We start from the raw sequence: 14,813 nt of genomic DNA, 5'->3' as shown, positions 1-14,813 counted from the left end.
CATATATATGAAATCATAGAATGGTTTGGGTTGGAAGGGACCTTTAAAGGTCACCTAGTCCAACCCCCCTGCAATGAGCATACATCACCCGGCATCACTGACCACATATCCATTGTGTTTCTTTCGTTATTTCTATTGCTGCTGTTTTTCTTTTGGCTTGTTAGCGATAATGCTCCTGAGATGTTTTCTAAATATTTTTTTGAACAAAAAAAAAAAAAGAAAATAATTTCTTGTAGTCACTATGAGATAATTTATCAAGCTAGGAAGATGCGTCTTGGTTAAGTTCCATGCATCCCACAGCATCTGAGCCACAGAAAGGAAACACTGGCTCACACCTGCCTCCAAGGCTGGTTCATCCTGACTGATGCGTGTTACCTGAAGTGCTTGGATTCAGCGTGTGGTCACTCTCGGCACCTCCTACAGCAACGCAGGTGCTCCAGAGCAGGGTGTATAAATATGGTGGGTTGAAATGTTCTCTAAAAGCAGAGGTCCTTTGCCAGCGCAGGTTTAACTGTTTAAAATGAGATTCCTCTGGTCCAGCCCTATCATGCAGCTGAAGGAAGAATCCCATTTTTTTTACCAATAGAGTTGAAAGCAGTGAAAGCTTTTGCTAGCATTCCCGTATCATTTGGAGAAGTGATTTTTTTCTCATGTTTTCCAACGTTTTTCCCCATATCAATCCACTAAGCAAAGTCCGCTAAGTGCTGCATAATTCAGCATCATTTGGTGCCTGTAATGCTACAATTACTCTTCAAGGCTCATTTGCTTCAAGGTCTTCAGGCTGTAAAGTTATGGGAGTGCGGTTAGTTGATTTTCAGGAATGTCTGCTCTCTGGCAGGGGCTGGAGAAGGAAGGAACTGAAAAGAAATGCATGCAAATTCAATGACATAGCAGGAACTTTAGAGGCATTTCAACACTGCGATACCCACAGGCAAAGAAATCATAATTGTTCAGAGGAAATACAGCCTTGCCAACTCCTACGATTTTATCAGGAGTCTTGTAATTTTCAGTGTCCTTAAAAGCCCAGCTTCTGGAGTCATCCCATTGTCAGGGAGTCTCAGCTTCCTTTTAAATGAAAAAGAATGTTTCCAGCCTTTTTTTTTTTTTTTTTAACCCTCCAGAGAAAACCTTTAGAAAGTATGCTGAAGGTTCAGAAATGGAAGGAAAAGAGAACCCAGGTCATATTAAAACAAGCAGAAAACCAACACAAAAGTGCATGCTTAAAAATATGCTCACTCTGTGGTTTTTTTTGGAAAAACTCAATGCCAAAATCACATCTATTGCCATTTTTATCTGGACACCTGATTTGCAGATGCTTGTGCTTGGCTCTCCCAGCCTTGTGCACTTACCTCACAAAGGCTCAGGTAGCCTTTGGTGGCTCCCGGATGGGGCAGGATGAGATGCTGAGGCTCCACTCTTGCTCTTTCTCTTTGTCTTCTCCCCATTTTCACCTGTGACTTGCTGTTCCCCAGCTCTCAGAGGCATTGTCAGCCCTAAAAGTCTGTCTGCCCTGACACAAATGCTTGTTGCTTTGCTACTGGCCTTGTCAACTACTTGTATATCATCTTTGGGCAGTACCTGCTTAGGTATTCCTCACTGCCCTTACAGTGTAGATGATGGTGGGCATCCAACGTGAATCGCTGTCCTGCATCCCTTCCACCTCTCTGTGCGGTGGCTTAGCCACCTGGCATTGCTTAGTTCCCTGAAGGCACCGCTTTCCTCTGTGTTTCCATCCAAGTTCACATCTACAGGGATGCCTTGGCATGCACTGCCCGTGTTCCCTGGCCTCAGCTGGCACCTGGCTGCTCACTCAGCTCTCCCCATCGTGAGCATCACCCCAGCCCCAGGGCCTGTGCTGCAGTGGGATCTGCTTCCCTGGGTGTCGGGCACCTGGGACAAAGGGTGCACAGGGTGGCTGATGGAGGGCATTGGCTTCACTAGAGCCAGTGAGAATTTGGCGAGACCTGAGGAGAGTTAACCTTCATGGGGAGGCTTGATGGCACTTTGGTAGGGGAGGAGCAGGCTGCTATGGCTGGCGTGGACAATTTTTTGAGAGCTAAAGTAGTGGTGTGGAAAGTTGGCTGTGCTTTGCCTTCCGTCATGGCTGCAAAGTCAAAATCATGACAAGCACGGGGGAAGGTGGAGGAGTTGTATCTCCCCGGTGTTGTGGCAACGAGGTCAGGCGAGGGGATTGCAAACCAGCTGCAAAGGCATGGTTATGCTTGCAGGGTAGCTGGGCCCTTAATTATGTGAGTAATCTTCCCGAGCGGGCTTGTGCAGATACAAGGGATGAGTAAGTGCGCAGGGCCACGTTTGCAAGAGGCACGTAGGCTGGAGGGCCAGCCAAAGCCTGCACATGGACGTAGAGGAGAGGCAAGGGCAGCAGGGAGGCGGGTGAGCAGCAGGGCGAGGGGAGGACGGTGGTCAGTCTTGACCAGAGGGCATCACCTGCCTTTCCTGGGAGGGTCATTGTAAAGACCTGAGGTGAGATGCCAAACTGGAAGTGAGGAGACTATGATTTTTTAAGCAATGCACCCTTCCGTTCAGAAAACGGTGCTGGGCTTTTCTGTGAGAGGCCGTGAGCCTTTGCCGCACCTTTCAGCAGCACCGTGTGTCTGTCCCCTCACTGCTCAAGGCAGCGGCTCAGGCAAGGCTGGAGATAAATATAGCCAGGGATGGGAAAACTTCACGTCTTTAGAAGCTTCACTCAGCACTGGATCAGCACCAGAAGGTTTCAGCACCTATTTGGAGCACATTTCGACTTAACTGGGTCTCCTGCCTCCTGGAGGCAAAAAATAAGCTTTGTCACAGCATTTGTTCTGCTTCCCACAGGCTTGTGGCGATGCAAGCACAATTCTGCTTTCCTCTAGCCCTCTGAAATAGCCCTTTGGCTACCCAAGGAGCCTCCCCATGCACGGAAGCTGCGACTTTAATAATTTCCTAGCGAGCTGTTGGCTGTCACAGGGGAGGTACATGTATGATGCTCTCTCCATGGCTTTGCTGCTGGTCAAAAATAGAAATCCCCAAATTCCAGAATGGGTTTCCCCCTTTGTGTGTGTGTAGGTATGAAGTGTTGCAATACTGCAGGCTGCTTATGGAGGTGTAGCAGTTGCGATGTGAGGAACTGTTCAACGGGACTGCACAAGCCCAAGGTACTGCAGCCTGAGCCCTTCCCCGCGCTGCCTGTGCAGCACGGGCTCCGCAAACACCTCTGGGAAGGACTCCCGCGCCCTTCGTGCGACGCTGAGCTGCAATCCCCTTTGCTCTTCATATTTCAATGAAGTCTCTCTTTCTGTCTCCCTGCCTGTGCGATTCTGCCAAAGGTTTGGATTCGTAATGCTGCCAAAATGTCTTGCTGAAATCAAAGAGTGAAAATATTTCTGTTTCTGAAAGGATGGGCATTGCTGCTGACAAGGAGTGAACTCTTTCTTTCCATAGACAAACCCCCAAATGTCTGTTCTGGCTTTAAGTAGATATTAGCTTCAGCCTAAGGAAAACAGCAACAAATCAGGAAAACCGAGTTTCCTGCAGAAAGCCCGGTGTTTGTCTGTCCGGTAACGGACTGCTAATTCCAGGAATAAAACAGCTGCTATCCTTGCACGCAGGCAGTTGTCTTGGACTTTAAAGAGGAAATGAAATGGGGAAAGGAAACAAAAAATATTAAAACATCACGTATAAAACCATGCCAAAGGTATAGAGAAGCAGAAGTTCTCATTCAGTGAAGCATTACATGATTGCTCGATAGGTCAGCAAGTACTGCAGGTGAAATTCTGAGTTCTCTGAAGCGGATTGTTAAAACTTGGAGGCTGGGGCTTGCTCACATTTTGCCTAAAATGCTTAGCCTGCTTTCATGCTGTTTATGGGGGAGACTGAGTCCTGACCCATGGAAAAACGATGCCTGAGATGCAACCGGCACTAAGTCAAGGTGGTCCCACAAGTACAAATTCAGGAAACAAGTACAAAATCTAGGAAAAAGCGATCAGCAAGACAGTTTCTGCTATTGATTGGGTTGAAACAGAAAGTTTTAATTCTGTGGGAACTTGCATAGCCCCCATTACGTTATCATCTTGGTGGTGCTTCATCACCTGTATTGCATTCATTCTCATGCAGCCGTAGGAGATGCAGGTGTCTCCTGGCACAGGTGAAGAACATAATGAGAGACAACAGAGAGAGATTTACTAACATCCCTCAGCCTGGCTGGTCTTGCCTGTAAAAGGTCTTGCCTTTGGTTGTGGTTTAAGTGTTGATGCAGGGTCTTTTCTTGGTGTACTTTTCTGCTGTCTCTGCCCCTTCCTGGCATCAAGAGCAGATTGGCTTCCTCTGTAGTAGGGATGCTGTGTGACACTGAAGAGCAACATCCTGAGGTAAGTCCCCAAATGGCATTTGTTCATGCTGTGCTGCTGCTTGCTGAGAGCTCCTGCCTTCCCTTTGCCACATCTGCTTTACCCTTCTGCCCCCCATTCCCCTCTTCTCCAGAAATCCCTTCTGCGAGACCCCTGTTTGCTTCTCCCTCCTGGCCTCTGCTTTCCTGTCTGTCCCCACTGATGTGTGTGACCAGGGTGGGGTGGGATGGAGGGGTCTGCTCCCTCCCCCTGGGCTGCACTGGGACCCTGCTGGCATGCCCTCCCTTTGCAGGGGGCTCCAGGCATCCTTGTGGTGTGACATTGATCTGTGTCCATCGGAAAACATAATGGCTTTGGAGAAGGGATGGCTTTGAACCATCTGAGAAGCTGACATCCCTCAAAAGGTTTTAAAGCTCCTGTCATTGGATCTACAAGGACTTTAGAGCGCATTTGCAACTTCTAGATTGCCAGAGAAGAAAACCTTCTGCTGTACTTTTTGCTTTTCTGCTGTCAGAAGATGCCTGGGGAGGGAGAAGCTGTGCTCCCAGCCCTCTGACCACCCCTCTCTGCGCTGCTCCCGGAGCAGGAGGTGGAAAATCACCGACTTTACTGGTGCCTTTTGCTTTGTCTCTCTCTTCCTCTCCCCTGGCAGCCTCCTGACAGCATGGGAACAATGGGATGACGTGACCGGAGCCCTGTAAATGCTAATTCCCCTTTGAGGCTCTTGCACCAAACAGGAAGCACAAACTGCCCCGGAATAGAAATCCAGTCCTTGCTCCGCTCCTCAGCAGAGCCTGCTCCCAAATAATGCCACCTGGCAGGCCCCTCTCTGCGTGGCCGAGCTGCTCTGCCCCTCGCCGTGCTCCCCAGCCCCACTGCTCTGGCTGGCCATGCTCACCAGGGGGTCATCTCCTGCCCGGGGCTGGCAGGCAGGTGGGTTTGGGGATGGGACTCGCCCTGGCAGAGCTGGGGCTGCCAAGTGATGTTGTTGGAAGAGGGCAGAGGTATGTTGGGAGAGTAGCAGGAGCCTTGGGAAGCTGAGCTAGGCAGTGATGCCGGTTTTGAGGATGGATCGTGGAAGGGAGGCTGTCTGCACCTGCTCATGTTACCCCTGCTCTGAGGTAGGCTGCTTGGTGCCAGAATGACAAGCATCATGTTGACCTGCCAATAACCTACCCTCTTCAAAACTAATTTTCCTTTTCACACTGAACAGTGGGGCGTTAGCGTGCAAACTTGCAATTGCTCCTGGGCTGTTGTTCCCTCTGTAACACATTTGCTGGGACATCTGCTGCAATCAATAGATCATTAGGAAGTACCCTGTAAGGAGCGAAGTGTTGATCCAAGTGAGGATGCAACCCAGGTGGAGGGTTTGGATGTGTCAGCTGGATTGCAGGGCCTCTGCTAAAGCAAAACTTCCATGCCTGCTCCCTTTAAACTGCCTTGAGCATTCAGAGCAATCCCTTTGCTTCCTTCGCATGTGGTGTATTTGCAGTTCCTGCGGGTGGGCATGCTGCATTTAAATGAGGCTTCAGTCATCGCAACCTGCCGCTCCTTATCCTGCAGTCCAGCAGTGATGTGACAGGGCTGGATTTTGGATGTCAGAAGATTAATTGCCACAGAGTAAGTGCTGCTCGGTGGTGCAGAGACAATGCTGTGCAGGTCAGTGGTGCTGAGTGGGTGCAGAAGCATGGTGGTGCAGTGTGGTGACGCATGCGGTCTTGAGGACATTCACAGACTTTTCAGGAAAATCCTTTTCTCTCCTGAGCTTTGACTGACTCTCCATAAATTGAGGACAGTAGGTCTCTATCTATTAGACTGAGCTGTTTGGAGCAGGTACCATCTCCTGGTCTTTGTGCAGTAGCAAAGCCCCTTACCCTGGAAAGTGAGGTATTACCTGCAGCACTGGCAGTATAAAGGCAGGAGCTGTGCTGTAGTCAGAGCTAAATCTTTGGTGTTGACTTCAGCAGAAAGTGCTTGGGCTGGGAGGGGGCTCACAAGAGACAGTTACAAGAAAAGTGTCCCAGTGTGGGCAGATGAGTTCCTCCTCTGGGTGAGGAGGGATGCAGTGATGTGTTCCTGGAGGATGCAGGTCTGCTCCCTAGCTCAGGACCCACCAAACCACAAAGTTTCCCTGAAGGCTGATGGGCTCTGGGTGTGCAGATGGACTATGGAGTTGTAAACGTGTCCTCCCCTGCCAACCTGGCTACCCGACAGCATGGCAGGTCTTGCCTCTACCCATCTTGAGTCTCTCCATCAGTGTCTAGATTGCTTTAGGCTTTGCTGGGTTAGGAGAAGAGTTGAGGGGCTGGTGACAGGCAAAAGTGTTCCTCCCTTCATGCCGCTGACATGTTTTAGCATGGTTTTATCTGGTATTTCCTAGAGGTAGCCCTGAGCAGCTAAATGGAAGTAAAAATGGAGACGTCCACATGGAGGAAGAATACTAGGCTTGGTAAGCCCCAGCCTGGCTTTTTGGATGGCTTCAGTCAGCCTTTTAAAGACCCACTTCTAGGGGCTTTCTCTGAAAATGGGGACATCCTGACCTGTACTGGTTACAGAGGCCACAGATTTACTTGGCTTCCCTGGCTGCCTTCTGTGCTTCTGTATCATTTCCATTACTGGTTCTTTAACCTCAGCCTTGCCACCTCTTCACCGCTCTCCAAAAAGTGCAGCAGTGACGGTGACATGCTGCTTTCATCTGCACAGCACGCTGGTACATCCACATGATGAAAACGGGCGTGAGATTCTGCTGTACTGCTGGTAGGGGAGGGATCTTCTGCCCTGGCACTGCCAGGCTTCCCTTGCACGTGTAGGTAGTCAGGAGGGTCACCAAGCCTGCGGAGTTTCAAGATGGGAGCAAGATATTTCCCATAATGATCTCTAATCATTATTTTAACTAAGGGAGAAGGGATTGAGCTTGTTGCTTGTGTGAGGCTGAAGACGCATCTAGTTTTCAGCAAGCGGTTTGTAGGATCGCAGCCCTCTGGGAGTTAGGCTGAGATAAAAGAAGACATCCCTGCATCCTCCCATGGCTGTGCCTGAAGTTTCCAGGTTACACCACTTATTCTCAGCTTCTTGCCTACAGCACTACTGCTAATGCGTGTTTCCAGCTTCCATCAATGCACGAGGTTAAACGTGACATCTCCTTAAATGCTGAGTGTCGTCTTCCCTGCACCCTGAAGGTGACGGGCTAGGAGCAGATCTGCTGAGGAGGAAAAAAAAAAAAAAAAGACTTGAAGACAGGAAGATGTGTTTTTACACTCTGTTTCCAAGCTGAGATTGGAGGAGAAAAAGAGCAGGGACCAAGGTTCTGAGTAGCATGGTGATCTGTCAGGAGCCGTGGCAGCTGGGACCTGCATGGCTCGGGGGCTGGGTAATGGGCTGTGCAGTCCTTCACCTCCGGGTCCACAATGTTCATCCAGGCACTGGCCAGCAGCGAGGGAATAGTGTTGCTCTGGCAGAGCTGCTCAGCGGTTTCTGTGAAAATAAAAGGACTCGCTGCTGCCTGACAAGCCCTGTTCCTGCCGTGGCTCCTAGCAAGTGCCTGGGGAACCGAGAGTGGGTGTTAGCAAGACCCTTTGGAAATTACCGGGAGAAATGGCTCCAGTTAGACCAGCTGATACTGGTGTGCGCTTGGGCACACAAATGTTTTCTCATCTATTTGGTGCCAGATGAGGAAATCGGTATGCTCAGATCAAAGGAACGGAAGAGATGGGCTAGATATCAGAAGCAGTAACTGGGTGGACCAGCAAGACAAGAAGGGAATGGGAGTGTGTTCATGTGGGCTGGTCAAACCTTGCTGGTGGTAGCTGAGAGCCTGGTGAATAGCTTAGCTTTACAACCGAGTCCTTGATGGTCCCTTCCTGGACTTCACATGTTGATGGAAACTACTACACACTCTTGTTATTGGTACTTTATCAAAATGTTGCTGTGCCAGATCCTGGAGAAATTTGCACCCAAGATAGAGAACTTCCCAGCTGAAGGACCATCTGGCTTGATGCTCAGAAAGGAAGTGCCCTATTCCAGGGAGTGCTGGGAAGGTGGCGGGTGCTTTTGGTAACTGTGCAGGTGTCAGCAGTGATAAAGCGTAAACCTCCCTGAGTAAGGCTGGGGGTGGCAAAAACACGGAAAGGCTGGTGACAGGTGTGAGTGTTGCAGTGGCTGTGGGCAAGGAGCGGGATAATTGGCTTGACCTTAGGATAGGTGTCAGGCAGGCTTGTGCTCCAGCACCGGCTTGTTTGGAGAGACACTGGGGAAAAAAGATGTTCAAAAGAACCACTGATGGGAAATCTGCAGGAGGGTGCTTTGTAGCCCTCTGGGGATGGGGGAGTAGTTTACTGTACTCTTTACTGATGAGACTGGCCTGACCGGACCTTCGCGGGAAGACTGATGAAAATTTTTAGGAAGGAGGTTCAGAAGAAGATGCATTAGATCTAGAGAGCTAATGAGGAATGACAGTGGTAATATCCACCTTGGCATATGTTTTCCTAGGCAGATCTTGAGAGATTGCAATGTTTCACCCTTCCTGTGTATCTTGGGCATCCTGGCAATGAGGTGACAAGGAACTTTAAGCACTGCCTCAAAATCTGGTGTCAAGCTGGCTGTGTGACCCTGCTCCAGCTAAACTCACCTGCTTTTCAAATAGGTCACCACGCTACAAAGCTGTGTAAAATTGAGCTGGTGGTGCCTGGGTCAGGATCCTTGTACTGCATGTGAGACAGGCATGGAGAAAACCTGGCATTGGGAAGCTCTCTGAACTGGGAAGATAAGGAATGGCAAAGTGTGGCTGCAGCCTGGTTTTACAGCAGCTTCAGTGGTGATGGGCATCAGGGTTAAGGGAGTGAAGGGCTGCAGCCAGTGAGCCGAGGGGGCTGGGGGGCACTGAGGGGGGTGCCCTGGTGAAGCAGTGACCTGGCTGAAGAGCCTGGAAGCACGCAGAGGTGGTGAAGGATGGAGATGGCTGACCACTGGCTTCCGTGTGTGCAATCTGCTGCTGGCAGTGCTGACACTGGGCTGAGCTGTGTGGTGTAAGGCAGGAGGGAAGGGATGGGACACCCAGCCTGTTGTGGGGGTGCAGGTGGCAGTGGCATCTTTGAGGTTGGGGGACCTGCTGTCGTGGCACGAAATCCTTCTGTCAGGGATCAGGGGAGGGGCTGGGGCTCTTCTGTTTACCTTGGCATCCTGCACCCACTCCCTGGAGCTCCTTGGGTCTTTGTGAGCCTGTGCATCGCATTACTGCAGCGACCTTTCTTGAATTGCTTTGGGCTCAGTATCAGCACAGTCTAGCCCTGTCTACATTGGAAATAGGATTACTTTCTACTTTCCACCTCGAGAGGCAAATTGGAGTCCACAGAGCAGGATTTAAGCCGTTAAGGCATTCCTATTAATTAGTCTCCTTTCCAGCAAACTGCCTGGATGGAAAAAGAAAAAAGCTGAGAGGTAAGGTGTACAGCCCCTCATCTCTGGGGTGGGCTCTGCCAGAGTTGTTGAGATATTTTTTTTATCGGTTTATTCTGCTTCTGAGGTAAGTATGCTCACTAATGTCTCGTGGGGGAGAAGTAGGGTTTAGCAAACAAAGCCCTGTGAAAAGGGAGAGCCAGAAATAGAAAGGCTGTGAATATAGAAGCCCCAGGCAGTGTCTTCCTCTGCCTGGAAGACTCTTTCCTTGTCACAAAAGCCACCCTCCGACTGGCTTTCGATGGCCCCAAGCAGTCAGGGGAAAGCAAGGCCATCAGAGAGGCAATTTTTTTTTTTTTTTTGAGGCACAGTAAAGACCTATTCATGAAAGAAGCAGCAGGAGGGAAGGTGGGGAAGGGAGGAGGGAAACAAAGGGAGGTAGTAGGCAGACCTTCTTTCAGTCTGAAAACTGTCTTGCTATTAACCTTTTGCAGTGCTCTGAGCATCCTCAAGCCCTGGGAAACTCCTAATTAATCCACAGGCTTTTATAAAGGTAATGGGGAAGTGGGAACTGAAGCCTGCAGATTTTGGTGGATTATCAATCACCACTCTGCCCATCCTGGCAGGCAACAGTGTCGTTCCCAGCAGGTGTATTCCTGCGAAGGACAGATCTTCTGGTGCAGAAGACTTCAAAGCTCTTTCAAGGACAGCAGAAACTCTCCTACCTTTGAGTTTTGTTCCAAATGAGAAACTTGCCTGCTGGTTTGAACTTTCTGGTGTGTCCCAGCGGTCTTCAATGAAGCTGGCTTTTTTCAGCAAGAAATTGGTGAACACCTTGCACAGGATCCAACCTGGGACTATGTTTTGCTGAAGAAGTGCTCTGCTTGCGCTTGATGCTTAAAAATAGAAGTGTGGGACGAAGGAGAAAGTTCCAGGGACATAAGTTTGCATGGCTGAAAGGAGGCAAATCACTTGGAAGAAAGCTTGGGGGAGATCGGTCAGTGTAAGGCTGCTGAGTCCACGTGCCCATGTTAAGGGCATGGACATGAAGTTGTTTCTGGAGAGACTGTGGCAAGTATTAAATGGTTTTAAAAAAACACCTCACAAGGCAAAGGGAGTTCTGAGCTTCACAAAATGATGCTCAGTGTAGTTAGTGGCGCCCACAGAAGACATTGTTCTACAATATGCCTGTAACGCTCCACATCTCAGGGTTTTTTTTAAAGAAACATTTTGTATTTTTAGGGGGGAAGTAATAGAAATTCATAGGAAACATGAAAAAGCTGCTCTCAAATGGATTTCCAGGGATTTTTCTAAAAACAGGCTTTGATTTTTTTGCAGGTAGTGGTAGTCAGTCACGCAATCACAGCGCGCACATGACTATGCACAGCATGCAGCATCCCAGTGCCTTCTCTGCTAATACCTTTCAGCTGGATTATGCCTTAACATCAGATATGAAAGGGCTACAACCATGTTTTTTGTGCCTTAGGTGCCCCAATGGGCTTCTGAGGGACTGCTCCACACCAGTAGCAATACCTCTGTTCTGGGGAGAAGGGATTGCGGAGATCCACCACAGAACTGCAAACTCCAAACACAACTCCTCCTCGCTGACCCCTTCCCAGCTCTTGTGGCCCTGCTCTACCTGAAGCAAATGCCGTGCTTGTGTCCTTACGCGCCCAGCAGGGCTCCGGCGGGGGATACCCTGTCCACATGGAGTAGGCATGGGGCAAACAGACCAAGCAGCTCCAGCAGGAAGCTCAGGGGGGGATGTGGAGTTCATTCCTTGTGCACAAGTGGCTCGCTCCGTAGGTTTGATCCACTGATGCTACATTTCTTGCTGATAGAACATCATTGGGTAATTCAAGCCCTGAAATAAGGGGCATCTGAAAGGCATAGCATGTCTATAGGGGTGCCATGTAAGTTTCTAACCTGAATTACTTGCACCTGAGGCATGTCAGAAATGGGTATGGCAGCTAAATACAGTTAGAGCTGCTCAGGGTGGTGGGGTTGTGGAGGAAGGGTTAAGTAGAAACAATGGAATAAACTGGCCGAGGGGAAATGTAGGCTGAATACTAGGAAAACATTTCTTCACACTAAGGTCACTTGTGCTACGAGAGGGGGAAGTGGCAGCTCACCCGGGCTGCCTTCTCCAGGCGTGGGATGGCTGGGGATGCTGAGGCAAGAGGGAATGGTTTCTACAGAGATGCAGGCTGCCTAGCATGTGTTTTCTGCTTCTGAGCGCTCGTGAGCAGCTGGAAAGGGAAATGTCCTAATGCTGGTGCCCCCTGAGGGTTTTTGCTGCAGTCCAGCAGCACGGTTGGGATCTGACATAAGAAAGAAGGAAAACCAGGGAGTGAGTAAGGAAAAGGAGTGACCTTAAAAGGAATTAATTGGAAACATTTCCCTGAATAGACTGCAACCGTTGCCCAGAAATATCTGCAAAGAGATGTGAAAGGGACACCTTTGGCCTTGTGTGGGGCTGACCGGGGGTCCCTGTGGGGCAGAGCAAGGTGGGGGGCTGGCCTCATGCTCAGGGCTGGCACTGCGGTGCCAGGGCAGTTTGGGCTGTAACGTTTTCCTGCAACCCCTGCCCTGGTCAGGTCAGCGCAGCTGCAGACACTCATGCCTCTGCAGCCTGTTCTTCTGCCCTGATGGAAGTAGAATGGGTTGGTCTAAACTGTGCCTGGGTAGCCATAGGCTGCAATGTGGATGTGCAGAGGTAAACTGTCGTGTGCAGGTATGAGGGAGTTTGTCTGTGAGGAAATAAATAGAATAAATATAGAATCTTGGAAGAATAATTTTCTTCATTTAGCTTTTGGGGCTATTCAGCCCTTTGTGCTGAAGACAGTTTACGATACACAAGTAAAAGGAAACGAGGTTCCAATAATACTGGCATGTGCCCTGGCTTTTCTGTATTGCACCGTTCTACTGAAAATAACTTTGGAAACCTGATTTTCCTCCTGCTCTAAATGTTTATGCAGAATATTTTTGGGTCAAGCCTTTTGTCGTCCCTTGGAAGGGTGTCTGAGTGGAGATGGTCTTTGTGTGCTGAAGTTTGGCTCCTCTGCCTTCTGAAAGGTCACTGTCACAGTGCAGAGCAGAGGCGGCTGGCACTGAAATTAATTCTGCAGTAATTCAGTGACTGGTCAGCTCATGCAGTTGTACTCCTGCGTTTAGTATAAGTGGTGCTCTGGTTACTAGAAATCCTCTTTAATTCTTCATTCTTGGTTGCTAACTCAAGTATCAACTGGAGCTGTACAAGAAGAAAATGGAAAGACCAACGTTCATTACTTGAAGTGACTTGAGAACTGCTCAAGGTGTATTTATACACCTGGGCAGTGTGGGTGAAGCCACTGAGCTATTAGCGTTAGCAGGGGAGCTGTAACCAGGAGACCTCAGAAAACCATCAAGTGATTTCAGTCCTTCTCTAAAGCTTTCAGAAGAGGAGGCCAGATGGGAAAGGGATTTATTATTGAATCTGAGGATATTGGCATCTGGTTTTTGTTCTGGCCTGGGCGCAAAACATCTGAGGACAGTTAGTATTTGAAGGCTACCCTGCTGCAGAAATTGTGTGGAGGAGACTTGGTCTTGTCCCACTCCCTGATCTAACTGGCCTCCTTTAATTCAGCTTTAGTAAAGATGTTGCTGCCTGGAAAGGGAACCTGAGCCTGGGGGGAACCTGAGCATCCTTCCTCTCTGCAGTGTCAGAGGTGAAGAACTGGTTTGGGTTGTTCACTTTCAGGACTAGAACGGGCATCGTTTCCACACTGTGGGGGGACGTGCTTGTTGACTCACTCCTTGGCTTGGCCATCCCAGTCTCACTGGTGAGGCTGATGGTTCTGTGGTCTGAACACCTGGATGCTCCCAGCTGGTGACCAGGCAGCTCCGGAGTGACACTGCCTGCTGGCCATGGGCAATAAGCACGACTTTTGTTCAAGACCACTCACCGGCACTAAGAAATACAAAACAGGTGTCATTGGTGGGCTGAAATGTGACACTTCCATATGGATATGCTGGTAGTGCTGCAAGCCCTCTACAAGGGGGTGAGCCAAGAACAGCACAAACAGTATTAGAAGGGATTGCACTGGCTGAGAATGCATTAGGGCAAATGCAGGTTTCACCTTTTCTGCTGCTAGTGACACCAGGGCAACAATGTGAGTGGCCAGGCATTGCAGTCTGCCCAACCTACCAGACCTTCCTGCCTGCCCAGAACTCCCTCGAGAACAGGTATGGCTGCAGGCAGCGACTGAAAAGAAATGATGTGGTTAACAAATGGGAGAAAATCAAGTTGGTGAGATGTACTCGTCATCTGAGCTGGTGGCAGAGCGTGGATAAGTGATGGTGGGGTACAACAGCTGGTCCTGGAGCAGCCTAGGAGAGCAGGCGGTGTTTGGCTGGATGCTGCGCTAAGTGATCATCATTTTGCTTACTTGCCGGAAATCCTCCTTCTGCTCAGAGGTCCTCTCTGTCTCCTTTGGTTTTCCTCTCTGTGTTGTAGTAATTCTGCTTGGGTGAGACAGAACTTGTTTTGCTTTCAACAGCAGAGGAAAGCCACCAAACAGTGTTAAAATTGGGATGCAATATGCTTGTTCTGTAATGGTGAGTGGGTGGCTGAGAGACTCTCAGGGGATGCCTGGGGATGCTAGAGGAGAGGAAACAGCAATAGGAAGTCCCTACCCAAACAGAACTAAGAGCAGAGTGCTAAACTATGGTTGTAAGACAAGCAAATAGGGAAAAGCCTCCATGATATTGCACAAAGTTTAAAGCTTTGGCTTCATCGCTGTGGAAGCCCCTCATGGGGTTTGTAGGGAGAGAGAGCCTTAAGAAAGGGGACTGAATGTCTTGAACCACAGCGTCCAACAGGATGGAGAGTGCTTGTGTCCCACAGGGGCCAGCTCCTAAACCTGGTAGGAACGATCTCCAGTACTCTGTCGGCTGGGAAAAGCAAACCACTGCAGCAGGGTTACTGCAGAGCTTGAGATTTGCAAGGGAATGTCAGCATTTTATTTTGTTTCTCTTTCCTTTTTAAAGCAGAGCTAAGCTGTTCCTTCCTCCTCAAACCACTGGACTGAAGTTCCA

The 14,813-nt window shown here is 49.5% G+C and overlaps 1 long non-coding RNA gene across 6 annotated transcripts in view; it reads left to right on the top strand.

The window, feature by feature from the left end:
* Window positions 1–3,369: 3,369 nt before the first annotated feature.
* Window positions 3,370–14,813, top strand: part of LOC114014055 (uncharacterized) — a 28,449-nt gene continuing 17,005 nt past the window's right edge. For 2 of the 6 annotated variants that reach the window (XR_008749200.1, XR_008749196.1), the window contains exon 1: window positions 3,500–4,364. This is a non-coding gene — a long non-coding RNA (uncharacterized LOC114014055). Of the gene's footprint in view, window positions 4,365–14,813 lie in introns of all 6 variants that reach the window. The other 4 variants (XR_008749201.1, XR_008749199.1, XR_008749198.1 and 1 more) reach the window with 4 other exon arrangements.

Source organism: Falco peregrinus, chromosome 11, assembly GCF_023634155.1.
Source record: "Falco peregrinus isolate bFalPer1 chromosome 11, bFalPer1.pri, whole genome shotgun sequence".
Taxonomy (NCBI): domain Eukaryota; kingdom Metazoa; phylum Chordata; class Aves; order Falconiformes; family Falconidae; genus Falco; species Falco peregrinus.
Note: the sequence above shows the minus strand (reverse complement) of the source record. Positions and strands in the feature narration are given on the sequence as shown.